Below are 17,500 nucleotides of genomic sequence, written 5' to 3' on the forward strand. Positions count from 1 at the left end.
AAATTGTTTAAATTGTAATATAAATTATGAGCAGATGTCCCATACTTGTTGGTTACCAGGACGGCCCAAACGTCCCATACTTGTTGGCTACCAGGACGGCCCAAACGTCCGTCACGTGTACTTCTTCCACTACCTCTCCGAATGCCCTCTTCACTATGTCATATATATTATGTACCTTGTTTCTTCATCTTATAATTCCTTCTTTGTATCTGCACTGAAGATGTAATTATACGAAAGCGCTCTGCTTCGTTAGTTTACTTTTCCTAGTGGTTACTTACGCATATATATATATATATATATATATATATATATATATATATATATATATACATATATATATATATCATCCTAAACTGCGTCATTAACTCCCTTAATCCCTTCTCTGACACTACCACAAGCACAATGTCTTCAGCAAACAATAAAACAATAACAGGTTTGCCTCCCACTTTCCTCCATTTTCTCTACCCATCTCCAGTCCCCTGTCCATTACCTTCGCCTTTATCTCCCCGCACCACACCATAAATGTACACAGTGAACAGCCACAGGGACATGACCCATCCCTTGAGCAGTCCCACTTTTACCTCGAACCACTCATTCCCTGCATTTACAACTCTAACACAGGCTCCAATCTCATATATTTGCAAAGCCTCCCACAGTGCCTTCCTGTCTACCCTAATATAAGCCTTTTCCAAATCCATAAAGACAAAAAAAAAACGACAAAAATATTAACTTTTCTGCCTTACCACAAAAATCTGATCCACGAAACGTATACCTAACCTAACCCCACTCTCTTCCTTACCAATTACTCACTCTGTTCGTCTCACACACACACGCACACACACACACACACACACACACACACACACACACACATATACGCGCGCGCGCACACACACACATATATATATATGTATATATATATATATATATATATATATACATACATATATACATATATATATTATCGGAAAGTTTCAAAACACTGGACTCAGAGTAACAGAATTTATTATCGACGTTTCGAACCCTGTCCGGGGTTCGTCCTCAGGGTTATACATTGTAAGCAAAAGGATTCAGTTATATAGTGTACCGATGTTCTCTGGGACAGGTCCCACCGGATTGAACAGAGTTGCATTTTTTTTAACAGAATAGTAAAACTCCTCAACATGGAGAAAGGATAACAAAATTAAATATACTAGGCAAGAACACGCTGATACCAAAATCCAAAAAGCCTATCCATCGTTCCTCCGTAGCTAAAAACACAAATCCTAACAAACATAATCTAATCAAGTCCTGCATGACCTGCAGAAATTAAATACAAGGTTTGCTAAAGTGTCACAAAAATGGGACCACAACAATTCAAAAGAACAAAAAACCAACTATCACACCCCGATGAAATGATACTGTACTCTCAGCTGTAATACAAATCATACAATAAAACAAAATCAAAACCTATTCCGAATGACAAAAGGAAATTAATTTCAAATTTGTATAAAGCGTCAACCCAAATGCAAAAAATTTGACAAAAACGCCACATATCCCATGTCAAAATAAACGGAACAATACAAATTCCGAACGACACCCAGAAATTAATAAGAGAGTAAGTACAAAGTGTCAACAAATGGAACCACCGAAAATAAAAAATAAAAAGAGCCAAAAGAAAAATATCAAATGTCACAGACCAGACATAAAAGCACTACACGGTCGCCTGTCACCGCTCTAACTGTCCTGTTTGTCCTTATCAGTACAAATCAAACTATAAAACAAAACAAAAACAAAAACAAAATCCAACTGAAGAAGTTGTATCTTAAAATAGCCAAAGCTATTAGCGCAGTTGACTTTAATCAGAATTGTGCCCTAGAAGCATATATATATACATGTACATATATATACATATACATATATAAATATACATGTATATATATATATATAAACATACATACATATATGTATATATATATATACATATATGTATGTATGTTTATATATATATATATACATATATGTATATATATTTATACATATATGTATGTGTATATATATATATGTATATGTATATATATATATATATATATATATATATATATATATATATATATATATATGTTTCTAGGGCACAATTCTGATTAAAGTCAACTGCGCTAATAGCTTTGGCTATTTTAAGATACAACTTCTTCAGTTGGAAGAATATCTTTTTTTCTCCATAGTTCAAAGTATGAACAAAATCATTCATGATGTCAGTTCCATGGATAAGGTGTAGAGATAGGCGCTGATGAATACCGAAAAATATAATAATATTATGTAACAGTACAAAAAGCTGTTGACATTGACACCGAAAACTTAAATTTTTTCGCCTCTTGCAGAAGCTTCTTCAGGGTGAGAACTACAACTCCGATGGCTATAAGGTCTACTATCGATGAAGAGTAGGAGAAGAATGATTCATAATGGCTGACCGTCACACGTTTTGAAGCAGGGAAAGTTGGAAGTAGGAGAGATCACCGAAGGTCCCTAGGGGAGGTCATCGGGTTAAGACAGGGTCTGAGGAAGTCACTTTTATTAATAATCCCTCCGTGGATCAGTTAGAGTATGATCTCAAGATCACACTCAAGCCTACCGAATTAATGCCCCTTCTACCTTAAGAAAGGATGAACTTAAAAGAGTGGTTATTGAACACCTCGTAGCTTCATTAGAACTGGATGCAGACGTATACAAATTAATTCCCCAGGAGAGTGCTCGTGTCGAAACTGAAAGAGACCCGAATGTAAATAACTTTAGAATTAGAGAAAATTAAACTAGAGAGAGAAAGAATGAAACAAGAAAGTGAGGAACGAGAGAAAGATCGGGAGCTTGAATTAATGAACTTAAAAGAACGTGAGAAAGAACGAGAGAAAGACCGTGAGGTTAAGCTGAGAAAAGAGGAACGTGACAGAGAAAAACAACGTGAGTGTGAAAAAGAACTAGAATTAGAATACCAGCGTAAACTAACGTTAGCTGATATAGATAGGAATAATAAATCTACCCTCCTATTGAATAACCAAGTTGCCTCTATTCCCAACTTTAATGAATCTGACCCAGAATACTTCTCTAGGCAATCTGAGCGTCTAGCTGAGCACTTAAACTGGCCCGTAGAAGAATGGGTATGAATTATTCAAAACAAATTGGTAGGAACAGCCGCCAGAACCTTCAACAGTCATGAGGAGTACTCTTCCTATGAATTAGTCAAATCTAGTATCCTCAATGCCTATCAAGTTACCCCTGAGTCTTACCGTCAAAAGTTCCGAAACTTGACGAAATCACCTAACTCGGCCTTTGTCGAATTTGCCTCTGAAAAGCTCAAAACCTTTAAAGAATGGCTCTCTGCCACCAAAGTGAAAACTTGTGATCAACTCGTTAAATTGATGGTCCTCGAGGAATTTAAACGTAGAATTCTATTCCAAGTCATGCTTCATTTAAATGGGAAAGATGCTCTTGATTTGACTAAAGTAGCCCTACTTGCCGATCAATTTTCAGTATTGAACAGGTTGAACGTACAGCGGGGAAACAATTTTGTAAAGCCATCAGTAGGTTTCCTTGCCACTTCCGACGATAAGCAGGTAGGAAAGACCTCTATCCCTACCCCTCTCTCCTCCCTGTAACTGCTGTAAAAAACCTGGCCATCACATCACTCGATGCCAAGAGCCTGGTTGCAGAATTTAAAAGTGCCCTAGTGGGTCGAAAGCACCTAACCAGTATAATGGAATAAAATCTTACGGTCCTCATAAACCAGTGACCCATGTAGTGAAAAGGACCTTTCCCCCATGTGAGGATGCCTTTAAAGATTTCATGTCCCATGGTGAATTTTCTACTGATGAGAAACCCTCCTTTTTCCTATTACAACTTTACGAGACACTGGAGCAGCTCAGTCCATAGTGAGCAAACAGGCTTTGCCTGAGATAAATAAGAGGATGACAAGAAGGAAAGTAACTGTCAGTGATTCATTTTCTACCGAGTCCATCGAGCTAGCTCGAGTCTTTTTAAAATGTAAATTGTTTCAGGGAGAAGTAGAAGTTGGCGTCTGGAAAAACTCTATGCCTGTCCCCGGGGTTGATCTCATCCTAGGAAATGATCTAGCTGGATCTATAGTTGTTCCTCCTCCAGATATTATAACGTTCTCTAGTGACAAGACCCCTACTGTTGTGGGAGATCACCTTCACCCTGACATTTTCCTCTGTGCGCAGTCACCAGATCTCAAACTCCCCGCTCTGATAGTAATGTGTCTTATAAATTTGATCTCCCTAACCAAATAATTTCCCGAGAGAACTTAATCAAATCTCAGCACTATGATCCCACCTTAAAAAATTTCCATAGACTTACGGGCGATTCCAGGGATGAGGTCGGCCATTTCCCAGGTTACTTCTACCAGGATGGTATCTTGATGAGATGTAGCAAACCTTCCAATTGCTCTGACCGTGATTCTTGGGCAGAAGTCCACCAGATAGTTATCCCTTTATCCATCAGAAATCAAGTGAATGAAATAGCCCATGATGGAGCTGAAGGACATATGGGGGTCAGTAAAACTTATAAGAAAAAATATTAATTTCTTCTGGCCTAGTTTAAAAAAGACAATCTCATGATATGTGAGGTCTTGCCACATTTGCCAAATGGCGGGCAAGCCGAACCAGAAAATTCCCCAGGTTTAAGGTAATTCCAGTTCCAGATGAGCCCTTTGACAGAATTATTATAGACTGTTTTGGACCCCTGCCTAAGACCAAAAAGGGACATCAATTCATTCTTATTGTCATGTGCTTGGTAACGAGGTATCCTGAAACTTTTCCTCTTAAGAAAATATAAGTTAATTTCTTCTGGCCTAGTTTAAAAAAGACAATCTCATGATATGTGAGGTCTTGCCACATTTGCCAAATGGCGGGCAAGCCGAACCAGAAAATTCCCCAGGTTTAAGGTAATTCCAGTTCCAGATGAGCCCTTTGACAGAATTATTATAGACTGTTTTGGACCCCTGCCTAAGACCAAAAAGGGACATCAATTCATTCTTATTGTCATGTGCTTGGTAACGAGGTATCCTGAAACTTTTCCTCTTAAGAAAATATATGCCAAAGTTATAGCTGACACCTTGTTCATTTTTTTTACTCAAGTAGGATTGCCAAAAAAAATTCAATCCAATCGAGGAGCTAACTTCACGAGCGACCTCTGCCAGTATCCTAAAAGAGCTAAGTATTTCCCAAATCCTGTCCTCTGCTTATCATCCGGAATCACAAGGGGCATTAGAACGTTTTCATCAATCTCTCAAGTCAATGCTAAAAAAATATTGCAATCAATCCTCTTCGGATTAGGATGAGGGGTTACCACTAATGCTGTTCTCAGTCAGAGAGACGGTTCAACAGTCATTGGGATATTCTCCCTTTGAACTGTTCTATAGGCGCCAAATAAGAGGGCCCCTCAAGGTTCTAAAAGGACAGTGGTACCAGGAAACTCCTCAATATCCTAACCAGACAGTGAATCAGTTCTAGTCCCGAAGAAAGGTGATGACGAGTGGAGGCTCTGTGTCGACTACCAGAAGCTCAACGCGGTGACACTCAAGGACTGCTACCCGTTACCCCGCATCGACGCCCTCGTGGATTAAGTGGGAAGAGCTTTCATCTCTAAGGTGGACCTGATAAGAGGCTATCACCAAATCAGATTAACCCCAGAGCCCAAACCTTATCCTCCTTTATCACCCCTTTCGGCATTTTTAACTTCCTTGTTCTACCTTTTGGGCTGTGCAATGCCCCTGCCACCTTCCAACATGCTATTAGTAATAGTATCGCTGGCCTCCCTGACACTTTTACTCATCTAGATGATATCCTTGTTTTAGCAGATACCTGGGAAGAACACCTCCGCAAGTCGGACGCCCTTCTTAATCGACTCGCCACCACTGGATTTGTCGCCAACCTGTCTAAGTCCATCTTTGGCAGTGCGACAATATCATACCTGGGGCATGAGGTGGGAAACGGACAGTACCGACCTAAGCAGGCGAACGTGGAGGCTATCCTGAACTTCCCTGTACCCTCCAACCGGAAATCTCTCCAACTGTTCTTGGGGATGGCGGTTTCTACCACCGCTTATGACGCAACTCTTCCTCCATTGCGGCCCCTATCACAGCCCTCAAAAGTCCCAAGGAGAAATTCGTCTGGTCTCCAGCCTGCCAACGCTCCTTCGAGACCCTTCGACAGTTCCTGAGTAGCGAACCGGTGTTGAAGACCCTTGACTACTCCCAACCCTTCATTCTCCACGTAGACGCATCGGGAGAAGGGATAGTAGGGGGTCTTGCTGCAGGCAGACGACGACACCCGGGCTTTACATCCCGTGTGTCGCTACTCTACCAAACTACTACCCTACCAGCGATCATATTCTACGGTGGAGAAGGAGGCCTTAGCCCTCGTCTCTACATTCAAACATTTCGAGTATTACCTGACGTATCCTGGTCATATAACACTTGTCTACTCCGTGAAAGAGATTTGTTCCGATCTTTACCCCTTGCCAACTGGTGCACTTGGGCCTTGTGTAAAACAGGAATTGGGGTCGCAGATTAGTGATCTTTCCTTCCTCGGGAATCAGTTCGATTCCAGGTTTCAAGGCTTTTAAGTGTCTGTTGGTGTAGTGGGCTAAGGCTCTGTAAAGGTGATCTTACTGGTGGCCGATAGCAGTGGGTTCGAATCCTGCATGCGACTGTCAGAAAATCATCGGATTGATGTCGCTGTTACTAACGAATTTCTCTCATAGTTACAATGGCGAAAAGCGTGAAAGAGATTTGTTCCGATCTTTACCCCTTGCCAATTGGTGCACTTGGGCCTTGTGTAAAACAGGAATTGGGGTCGTAGATTAGTGATCTGTCCTATCCTCGGGAATCAGTTCGATTCCAGGTTTTAAGGCTTTTAAGTGTCTGTTGGTGTAGTGGGCTAAGGCTCTGTGAAGGTGATCTTACTGGTGGCCGAATGCAGTTGGCTCGAATCCTGCATGCGACTGTCATAAAATTATCGGATAGATGTCGCTGTTACTAGCGAATTTCTTTCATAGTTATATATATATATTATATATATATATATATATATATATATATATATATATATATATATATAAATCAAGGACTACTATTACACAGGACGTGCGCACCCAGATCCCTGCGTCCGCTAGCGGAGGCTATTGCTTTCTTTATAACCTAATATTTCATATTGGACAAATATATCAAAACTAGAAACCTAACATTGTATATAGGACAAATATATCAACCATTGACTTATTCAATCCAGTATAAGTTAATATAAACTTTTATAGGGAAATAAACTATTTTAAGGCACTGTTATGCTTTAACAGGTATTACAATATGAGGTTATTGGACACCAGGGTTGGCGTTTTTTTTTTTTTTTTTTTTTTTTTTTAATACCTAGAACAAGTTTCAACAAGGTTCTTGTTGAAACTTGTTCTAGGTAAGCAGCTTCTCACTGAGTCAGTTGCTGCTGTGGAATCAACCAGGAAGGATGTCTTCTGGACCTGGCAGAGTGGTTCCTTCAGGCAGAAAAAATTATCCTGTCTGGAATTATTTTGAAAAACTACCAACAACTTCTGACAATGGGTACCGAGCTAAATGCAAAGACTGCAGCCAGGAACTACAGGGCATTGTGTCTAGATTAAAATCTCACAGAGATAAATGCCAGGGTCAGCCACAGCATACAGACGAAGAAATTGATGACCCAGGTGAATAATTGTACTTATATTGTGTGCATTTCTCCCTTTTCATACGTAACTATATAAATCTGGTGAACAATGGAGAGCATGTGCAATGAAAATGTGAAGGCATAAAGAGATGATACTTCAACTTCATTACTTCTAAATTTGGGTAATGACTATATCACTATAATATACTGTATCCACTCAACTTTGGGGCATAGATGATTGTTATTAATTTCATTCAACATTGTGTAATATATTTCATAGTTTCCATTGGAATTCAGTCCACATGGGATTCAGCCCAAAGGGATTTAGCCTAACCTAACCCAACTAATCCATTATTCTTAATGAAACTAAAAGTGGACTGAATCCTGTGTGGGCTGAATTCCAAGCCCAACTATTTCATATCCTGTTAATTATTTCCAAATAGTTTAGTGGCTTGTGTGAATATGATCATTATCTAAACATAACTACTGTACTCAAAAGTAGCCTAAATCACAATGTATTCATTCATTTATTTATTCATTTATAAATTATGCAATATGATAAAAAAAATTCAGTTTCCATTTCAGGATCTGTATCAACAGCTTCAATCCCTTCATCATCGGCTCCACTTTAATTTCTGCAGACCTGACTCCACCATTAAAAAAGTCACTATCAGACTCCTCCACAGACGCCACTTCTGCTAAATAATTTTCATCTAAAAGAAAGTCATCAACATCTCTGGACAGATTTATCATAATAACTTCAGCCTCTCAAAAGGAAAATCTCGACAAAGAAGTTGCAAGAATTATATTTACTACAAATTCACCATTTCGTCTTGTTGAGCATCCTCAGTTTCTCAAGATGGTCTAGAAAAGATATTGCTGATAAGTACTTGGATCTTGTGTATGAAAAGGAATATAAAAAGTGTGCAGATGACCTGAATAATGAAACTGTATGTCTTTCAATTGATGGGTGGTCTAACATCCATAATGAACCCATAATATGTGTCACTCTAACAACATCCACTGGTCAGATTTATTTAGTTGACACAATAGACACAACAGGGAAACCTCACACTGTTGAATATCTTCTACAACTTGTACAAAATTCGATCAAGAAGGCTGAACAAGATTTTGGTTGTCACATTGGAAGTGTTGTGACAGACAATGCAGCAAATGTCACCAAGATGAGAAAACTCTTGGAGGAATCGAGTGAACCTGAGCATACTGTCCTCACATATGGCCAATACCGTTCCTTGTATACTTGTGGCAAGTCTATATAACACTGCTCCTTATATATGCTAAAAATGTCCTTTAGCAATCAGATTACATATCAGATAGCAATCTCACAATATTTAAAAAGCTGTAAAAAATCTATTTAAATAAAATAAATCTGATTTAAATAAAATAAAAAATCGATTTTTTTTTTATCTTTTTTAAAAAGATGAAAAAAAAAAAAAATCTCCAACCCTGGTGTCCACTAACCTCATACAATAATACATGTTAAGTCTGGCTAAAATTGGCATTTCAAAGCATAACAGTGCCTTAGAAATAGTTTATTTCACTATAAAAGTTTATATTAACTTATACTGCATTGAATAAGTCAATATTTGATATATTTGTCCTGTATACAATGTTAGGTTTCTAGTTTTGATATATTTGTCCAATATAAAATGTTAGGTTACAAAGAAAGCAATGGCCTCAGCTAGCGGACCAAGGGATCTGGGTGCGCACGTCCTGTGTAATAGTAGTCCTTGATATACATATATATATATATATATATATATATATATATATATATATATATATATATATACATATATGTATACATACACACACACACACACACACACACACACACACATACACACACACACACACACACACATATATATATATATATATATATATATATATTCATTAAAGAAAATAGCAATTGATACATTGATGATCTTCTTGTGTAGAGTTTCAAGACGTCTAACTATAGACTTGGCTTCAGGAGGTAAGTTTGTTATCGCTGGTCCAAAGGACATGATTCAAACTCAGAAGGGTGAAGAGTAGCGATTTAGTGGAGCTTGACGTTTCGTACACTGTGTACATTTTCAAAAGCAATGCCAAATGTCAGAATACATTGACTTATATACTAAAAGAGAAGATCATAGAAAGCATAAAGAGAACCAATAGGAAATAGTGGTGTGAGGCAACCTATGGGAGGGCAGAACGCCGTATGTGGGTCCGCAAATCAGGTACTTCGAACGATTTTCAAAAGCAATGCCAAATGTCAGAATACATTGACTTATATACTAAAAGAGAAGATCATAGAAAGCATAAAGAGAACCAATAGGAAATAGTGGTGTGAGGCAACCTATGGGAGGGCAGAACGCCGTATGTGGGTCCGCAAATCAGGTACTTCGAACGATTCGTCAGGTAGTAGGGGTCATCAGTCGCGTATTAGGCTTCGGGCGGAGCACATCTCTCCTAGCGGACGGTATGACCATGAATTCCTGTGACTCCTGTGTTTCCTACTCAGTTTACGTCATATATATAATATATATATATATATATATATATGATATATATACGTATATATATGTATATATATATACATATATATACATATATATATACATATGTATATATATATATACACTCGTGTATATACATATATATATATATATATATGTGTGTGTGTGTGTGTGTGTGTGTGTGTGTGTGTGTGTGTGTGTGTGTGTGTGTGTGTGTGTGTGTGTGTGTGTGTGTGTGTGTGTGTGTGTGTGTGTGTGTGTGTGTGTGTGTGTGTGTGAGTGTGTGTGTGTGTGTGTGTGTGTGTGTGTTGAGACATTGTGACAAGTTGAAAAAGGTGGAAAAAGAGAGTCACGGGTCTCGTTCCAAGTTTATTCCTGACCATCACTTTTTCTGAAAGATCCACATTCTTTAACCTCGTGATCAGATCTCCAGAGTTTTTTAAATGGGCATTACTTATCGAGCCTAGCCTCTGTGATAGTGGTTTGGCTAAGCACTTGGCTAGCTATGATGTAACTGCGCTCTTTACGAATGTCGAGGTAGAAGGAGCGTTGACAGCGGCCAAGAAGGTGGTAGACAGTTTGGATGAGGCTGATTTACCAGTGGGGAAAAGTGATTACTTGAAATTAGTGTCTCTATGTGTGAAGTTTGGTCCTTTCATGTTCAACGGGAAAGAATACAGACAACACCGAGGACTTGCAATGGGTAGTCCTCTCAGTGCGGTTCTAGCTTCATTATATATGGAAGTTTTAGAGACAGATTATTTCATAAAGATAATGGGTAGAGACACGCTTTGGCTGAGGTATGTGGACGACGTCCTTGTCATCGCTCCGAAAGAGGTACAATTAGATGACAAGTTGAGTAGATTGAATCATGTCGAACCAAACATCCAGTTTACTATCGAACACGAGACGGGTAACAGACTAGCTTTCTTGGATACGGTGATTTGGAGGAGAGGTAGTAAGATATCATTCTCTGTCTACAGAAAAAGCACCAATAAAGACGATGTGATTCATTTCTACTCAGCGCATAGCAACAAAATTAAAAACGGAGTGGTTATAGGATTTTTCTTAAGGGCGTACCGTATTTGTAGCGAAGAATTTTTAGAGGATGAAATCAAATATATTTTCAAAGTATTCACTAAACTCAGATACCCGGAAGGACTACTACACAGATTGAGGAAGAAAGCAACGGTAATAATGAAAAGGAAGAAGGACGACTGGTCCGGAGAAGGCAGGGCGGGGTTTTTGTCCGTCCCCAACTCGAAGTACGCGGAGGAGTTGGGACATATTCTCACAAAAGCGGGTGTGAGCGTTGCTTTCTCCACGGATACAAAATTAGGAGAAGTTGTCAAGAATAGAAATAAATCAGAAAAGGATGTAGAGAAGGGCGCAATTTACAATATACCATGTGGTGGTTGTCCGTTAGGATATTATGGAGAGACGGGAAGATCAGTGGAGCTACGGACATATGAGCACAAAAATGACGTCAGAGCTCACAGAACCTCCAACTCGCTAGTAGTTCATTTAGACCAATGTGGTCATCTTCCAGATTGGAACAAGATAGAGGTGCTCCACAAAGGTCTAGAGAAAAAGAAAAGAAAAATAGTGGAGGCAGCCTACATTACTTCCCACCCCTGCATCAACCATAGGGAAGGGTTTATAAAATTAGCAGGAGCGGTATGTACTCTGATTATCAAGGAGGTAAAAAGGACAATTGAGAACGGAGGGAGAAGTGACATGGTCGGAGTCACATGAAAAAGGGTAGAGGACGGATGATAGAGGGAGGGGAACTCGGCAAGGATGGGTTATATAAGCTGTTAAATTTCTGAAACTGTATGTACTTTGAGAATGTCCTGGTAAGGACGAAACGTCAGTGAATAAAACTCCAACTGTTCTCTGTGTTTAACTCACCACCCTTCCACTCATTTGTCTTCCATACTTCAATATATATATATTATATATATATATATGTATATATATATATATATATATATATATATATACATACATACATACACAAGGTATGTTCAATAAGTAATGAGAAAGTGATAGGCGAGACATTAAATATGATTTGATCAAATTACTACTTCATGGTGAAGTACACATACATATATTCTATAAAATTACTAACTGGCAACTTCCTATATATGTAGGTCTGAGTGCAGCGGTGAACGTGGTGGAACCAGTCTGATTCGGTTTGCCGCTCTGTGAACACTTGTCAAGATGCAGGGAAACAAGAAGCAACGTTACGCCATAAAATTATGTGTTAAACTTAAGAAAACCAAACAAGAAGCTTATGGAATGTTAAAGGAGGCCTATGGGGATCAACAGATGAGCCAAGCAAGTTTCTATTGGTGGTTTAACAGATTTTCTGAAGGAAATGAACAGGTTGAGGATGAACCCAGATCTGGAGCATCGAAAAGGGCACGCAAGGAGGAAAACATTGAGGAAGTGCAAAGGTTAGTGATGTAAGATGACAGCTGAAGCTGTTAGTATTAGTATTGGCACGATAGAGACAGTTCTGACCGAAGATCTGAAGCTCCACAAAGGCTGTGCCAAGTTCGTTCCAAAGATCCTCTCCGACGACCAGAGGCAGTTTCGTGTGGAATGTTGCACTGACATTCTCGAAATTATTGAGGCTGATTCAGGTTTCCTGAATAAGGTAGTGCCTTGCGACGAGAGTTGGGTGTTCACCTACGACCCTGAGAGCAAACGTCAGAGTGCTCAGTGGAAGCACGCGACCTCCCCCAGACTCAAAAAGGCAAAAATGAGCAGGTCGCAAGGGAAGGCCATGGTCATTCCATTCATTTACGTTGAATGGGTTTCTCAGGGTGAAATTGTCAGTAAGGAATATTACCTTACTGTTCTGAAAAGGTTCAGGGAGAGGATGAGGAAGAAGAGGCCACATCAGTGGAGGAGTGGTCAGTGGTGGTTGCACCAAGACAATGCCCCATGCCACAAGTCAACGCTGGTGATCACCTGGATGGCCGACAGGGGAATGAAAGTAGTACAACACCCACCCAACAGCCCTGACCTACTAAAAAAGGACTTTGAGGAGGTCTTCCAGGATTGGGAGAGACGCATGCAGAAGTGTGTAGATGTAAGAGGCAGTTATTTTGAAGGAGACAAAGTTTTGTAAGCTTATGAAAATAAATAAGGTCTCTCCTGACATTTTCTCATTACTTATTGATCGTAGCTATATATATATATATAATATATATATATGTATATATATATATATATATATATATATATATATAACAACAAAGATATGTCGTAGCACATTTTCGGAGAAGAATAAGCGAAGATATAGAGATCTGTATATTTCGATCACTTACTGTGATCCTCTTCAGCAGATATGAGTTACAAAGTACAGAACAATGTGTATTTATAGTAAAGCAGTGAGGTAGCAAGAGGGGACAGGGCTCAGGTCAACACGCCCGGCACGCATGCTCGCATCTTGGTGGCTCAGGTCACATGACCGGCGTTGCATGGGCCTTGGTGATTTTTGTCCACCGCTAATGTTGATGGTAACATTTTATTTATGGCAAAAGAAGAAATACAGTCTGGTGACCATTGACCATGGGAAATGTTGTAATTTGGGAAATTATTTATTAAGGAGGATTCTACTATTTTTCTTCTGAAACTACATTTGGATTTATAAATTATTTCAGCATCGTCCCAATTTATTCGGTGGTTTTTATTGGCGACGTGCTGAAATACTGCGGAATTTTCCTGTCCGTATTTAACAGAGTTCTTGTGCTCCTTAACCCTGGTATTGAGATCTCGACCCGTCTGTCCCCAATATACATCATTGCAATCTAAACAAGGTAATTTATAAACTCCAGGAGTTGTATTACTCTTGGATCTATGATGTATATTGACAACTTTACTGAACAAATTATTAGGATAATGGAAGATAAAATTTACCTTTTCCTTTGGTAACATGTGAGACAATTCATGGATTGATTTGTTAAAAGGCAATTTTATGCATCTATTATCCCAATTATGATTCATGGCGGAATGGGAATCTATTTTGTGAAAACTAATTTTGGCCTTGCTAAGAGCTTTTTGTAAAAACCACGGCGGGTATCCTAATTTTGTTAGTTGATTTTTCACTGAATTTAGTTCCAAATCTAAGTATTGGGAGCTACAAATTCTCAAAGCCCGTAAGAATAGGCCTGAAGCTACACTATATTTTATTTTGTCAGGATGGTGGCTAAAGAAATGTAGGTAGCTCCCTGTGTGGGTGGGCTTCCTATAAACTGTGAAGGACAGTGACTCCGCATTTCTTATTATTAAAATATCTAGAAAATGTAATTTGTGATCTAATTCCCATTCCACCTTGAATTTAATATTGTTCGTTAGGTGATTGAGTTGGTTGTGAAATTCTTGGAATGATCCCCATTCATCATCCCAAACCGTAAAGATGTCATCTACATATCTATGCCAAAACATGGCGGGTGGTTTAATTTCCGGTAATAGCACTGATTCAAAATATTCCATATATAAGTTGGCTAGAACTGGCGAGAGATTAGAGCCCATGGAACATCCGAATTTCTGTTTATAATAAAGATCTTTGAATGAAAAAACATTGGTGTTGACGCAAAGTTGCGTTAAACTTAATATTTTATCTAGTGGCAGTGGTAGCTGGTTCTGGTATGGTTGTAATTTTACTTTCAAAAACTCTAAGACTACCGTTACATCAGAAGAAAAATAGTAGAATCCCCCTTAATAAATAATTTCCCAAATTACAACATTTCCCATGGTCAATGGTCACCAGACTGTATTTCTTCTTTTGCCATAAATAAAATGTTACCATCAACATTAGCGGTGGACAAAAATCACCAAGGCCCATGCAACGCCGGTCATGTGACCTGAGCCACCAAGATGCGAGCAAGCGTGCCGGGCGTGTTGACCTGAGCCCTGTCCCCTCTTGCTACCTCACTGCTTTACTATAAATACACATTGTTCTGTACTTTGTAACTCATATCTGCTGAAGAGGATCACAGTAAGTGATCGAAATATACAGATCTCTATATCTTCGCTTATTCTTCTCCGAAAGTGGGTCATCAGTATTATATATATATATATATATATATATATATATATATATACGTTTATACATATATACATATACACATATATATATGTGTATATATATATGTATATATATATATATGTATATATATATATGTATATATATATATGTATGTGTGTGTATATATATATATATATATATATAAGAATGTATGAACAGATAAATAGATATGTATGTATAAGACTAATTGACCCACTGTCGGAGAATAAGATAAGATGGACAGAAAATCTGTATATTTCGACCACTATTTGTAGTCCATTTCAGCAGAATGCTACATAGTGTGGAGTATGAGAGTATATATAGCTAAGAGGGTTATATTTGGGGACAGGGAAAAAAGGGACTCAGGTTATATGTCCTTGACGAGGTCGGGGCGAAGATTCACTCTTTAACATGTGTTAACGTACGGCAGAGAAGCCTGGTCCCTGAGCACAAAATTAAAATGCCGAATCCAAGCAGCCGAAATGAAAGCCCTTAGGATAATAAAAGGAGTGACAAGATGCGACAGATTAAGAAATGAGCGGATTAGGCAGGAAATCGGAGCGATGTCAGTGTTGGGTTTAATAGAAGAGTGGAAGGTGAGTTGGTACGTTCACGTTATGAGGATGGAAGATTGGAGGTATCCAAAACAAATGCTGGAATGAGTATCTACCGAAAGAAGACCAGTAAAGAAACCCAGGTCCAGATGGATAAAAGGTGTGGAGGAAGCATTAGAAAGAAGAGACACAAATTTACCATAAGTACAAGAGAGACCTACGAGGATAGAGACGTATGGAGAAGACTAGTGAAGAGCTGCCGCTGACAAGATTATTCCTACCAGACGTAGGGTGAGAAAAAAAGTAACAATTTGCCAAAATTATTTTTGCCAAATCATGTTTTGCCAAAATTTATTTTGCCAAATCATGTTTAGCCAAAATTCATTTAGCCAAATTATATTTTGTATTTCATTATGCCAAATCACGTTTTGCCCAATTTCATTTCGCTTTCGCCAAATAGCGTTTTGTTCCATTTCATTTCGCCAAATCACGTTTTGCCCAATTTCGTATTGCCAAATCACGTTTTGCCCAATCAGTCGTCTCCGTTGCCGTGACGTCACCACTTTCAGCCAATCAGTCGTCTCCGTTGCCGTGCGTCACTGCTGTCGGCCAATCAGTTGTCTCCGTTGCCGTGACGTCACCACCCTCTCAGCCAATCAGGGGCTGGAGGAGACGCGTCCCCTTGAGTCACTTTTGGCAGAAACGGGCGGATAATATATATATATATATATATATATATATACAGTATATGTATATATATATCTGTATATATATGTATATATATCTATATATATATATATATATATATATATATATATATATATATATATATATATGTTTTTAGAAGCTCCGCCATGGGATACGAACCCTGACCCGTGCGTCGAAAATCACGAGGTCAAGACGTTAGCAACTATGCTACATGGTGATGGTTCAAAAGGACTGTACTAGTCCCCGACCACGCTTCACGTAACATTGGAAGATCTAATCTCAATTTCATCTAATCCCGTATTAGGCGAGCCTTCCGACAAGTTGTGTATGTTTCTTATGACAGATTGAACATTTTTAGAAGCTCCGCCATGGGATACGAACCCTGACCCGTGCGTCGAAAATCACGAGGTCAAGACGTTAGCAACTGTGCTACATGGTGATGGTTCAAAAGGACTGTACTAGTCCCCGACCACGCTTCACGTAACATTGGAAGATCTAATCTCAATTTCATCTAATCCCGTATTAGGCGAGCCTTCCGACAAGTTGTGTATGTTTCTTATGACAGATTGAACATTTTTAGAAGCTCCGCATGGGATACGAACCCTGACCCGTGCGTCGAAAATCACGAGGTCAAGACGTTAGCAACTATGCTACATGGTGATGGTTCAAAAGGACTGTACTAGTCCCCGACCACGCTTCACGTAACATTGGAAGATCTAATCTCAATTTCATCTAATCCCGTATTAGGCGAGCCTTCCGACAAGTTGTGTATGTTTCTTATGACAGATTGAACATTTTTAGAAGCTCCGCCATGGGATACGAACCCTGACCCGTGCGTCGAAAATCACGAGGTCAAGACGTTAGCAACTATGCTACATGGTGATGGTTCAAAAGGACTGTACTAGTCCCCGACCACGCTTCACGTAACATTGGAAGATCTAATCTCAA

At 39.0% G+C, this 17,500-nt stretch overlaps 1 protein-coding gene across 6 annotated transcripts in view; it reads right to left on the reverse strand.

Annotated features, from left to right (window-relative positions):
• Syn (synapsin) overlaps positions 1 to 17,500 on the reverse strand; it is a 747,383-nt gene that overhangs the window by 136,517 nt on the left and 593,366 nt on the right. The gene's annotated exons all lie outside the window — the stretch shown is intronic.

This window comes from Oratosquilla oratoria, chromosome 40, assembly GCF_046742065.1.
Source record: "Oratosquilla oratoria isolate Oo_2021 chromosome 40, ASM4674206v1, whole genome shotgun sequence".
Lineage (NCBI taxonomy): Eukaryota > Metazoa > Arthropoda > Malacostraca > Stomatopoda > Squillidae > Oratosquilla > Oratosquilla oratoria.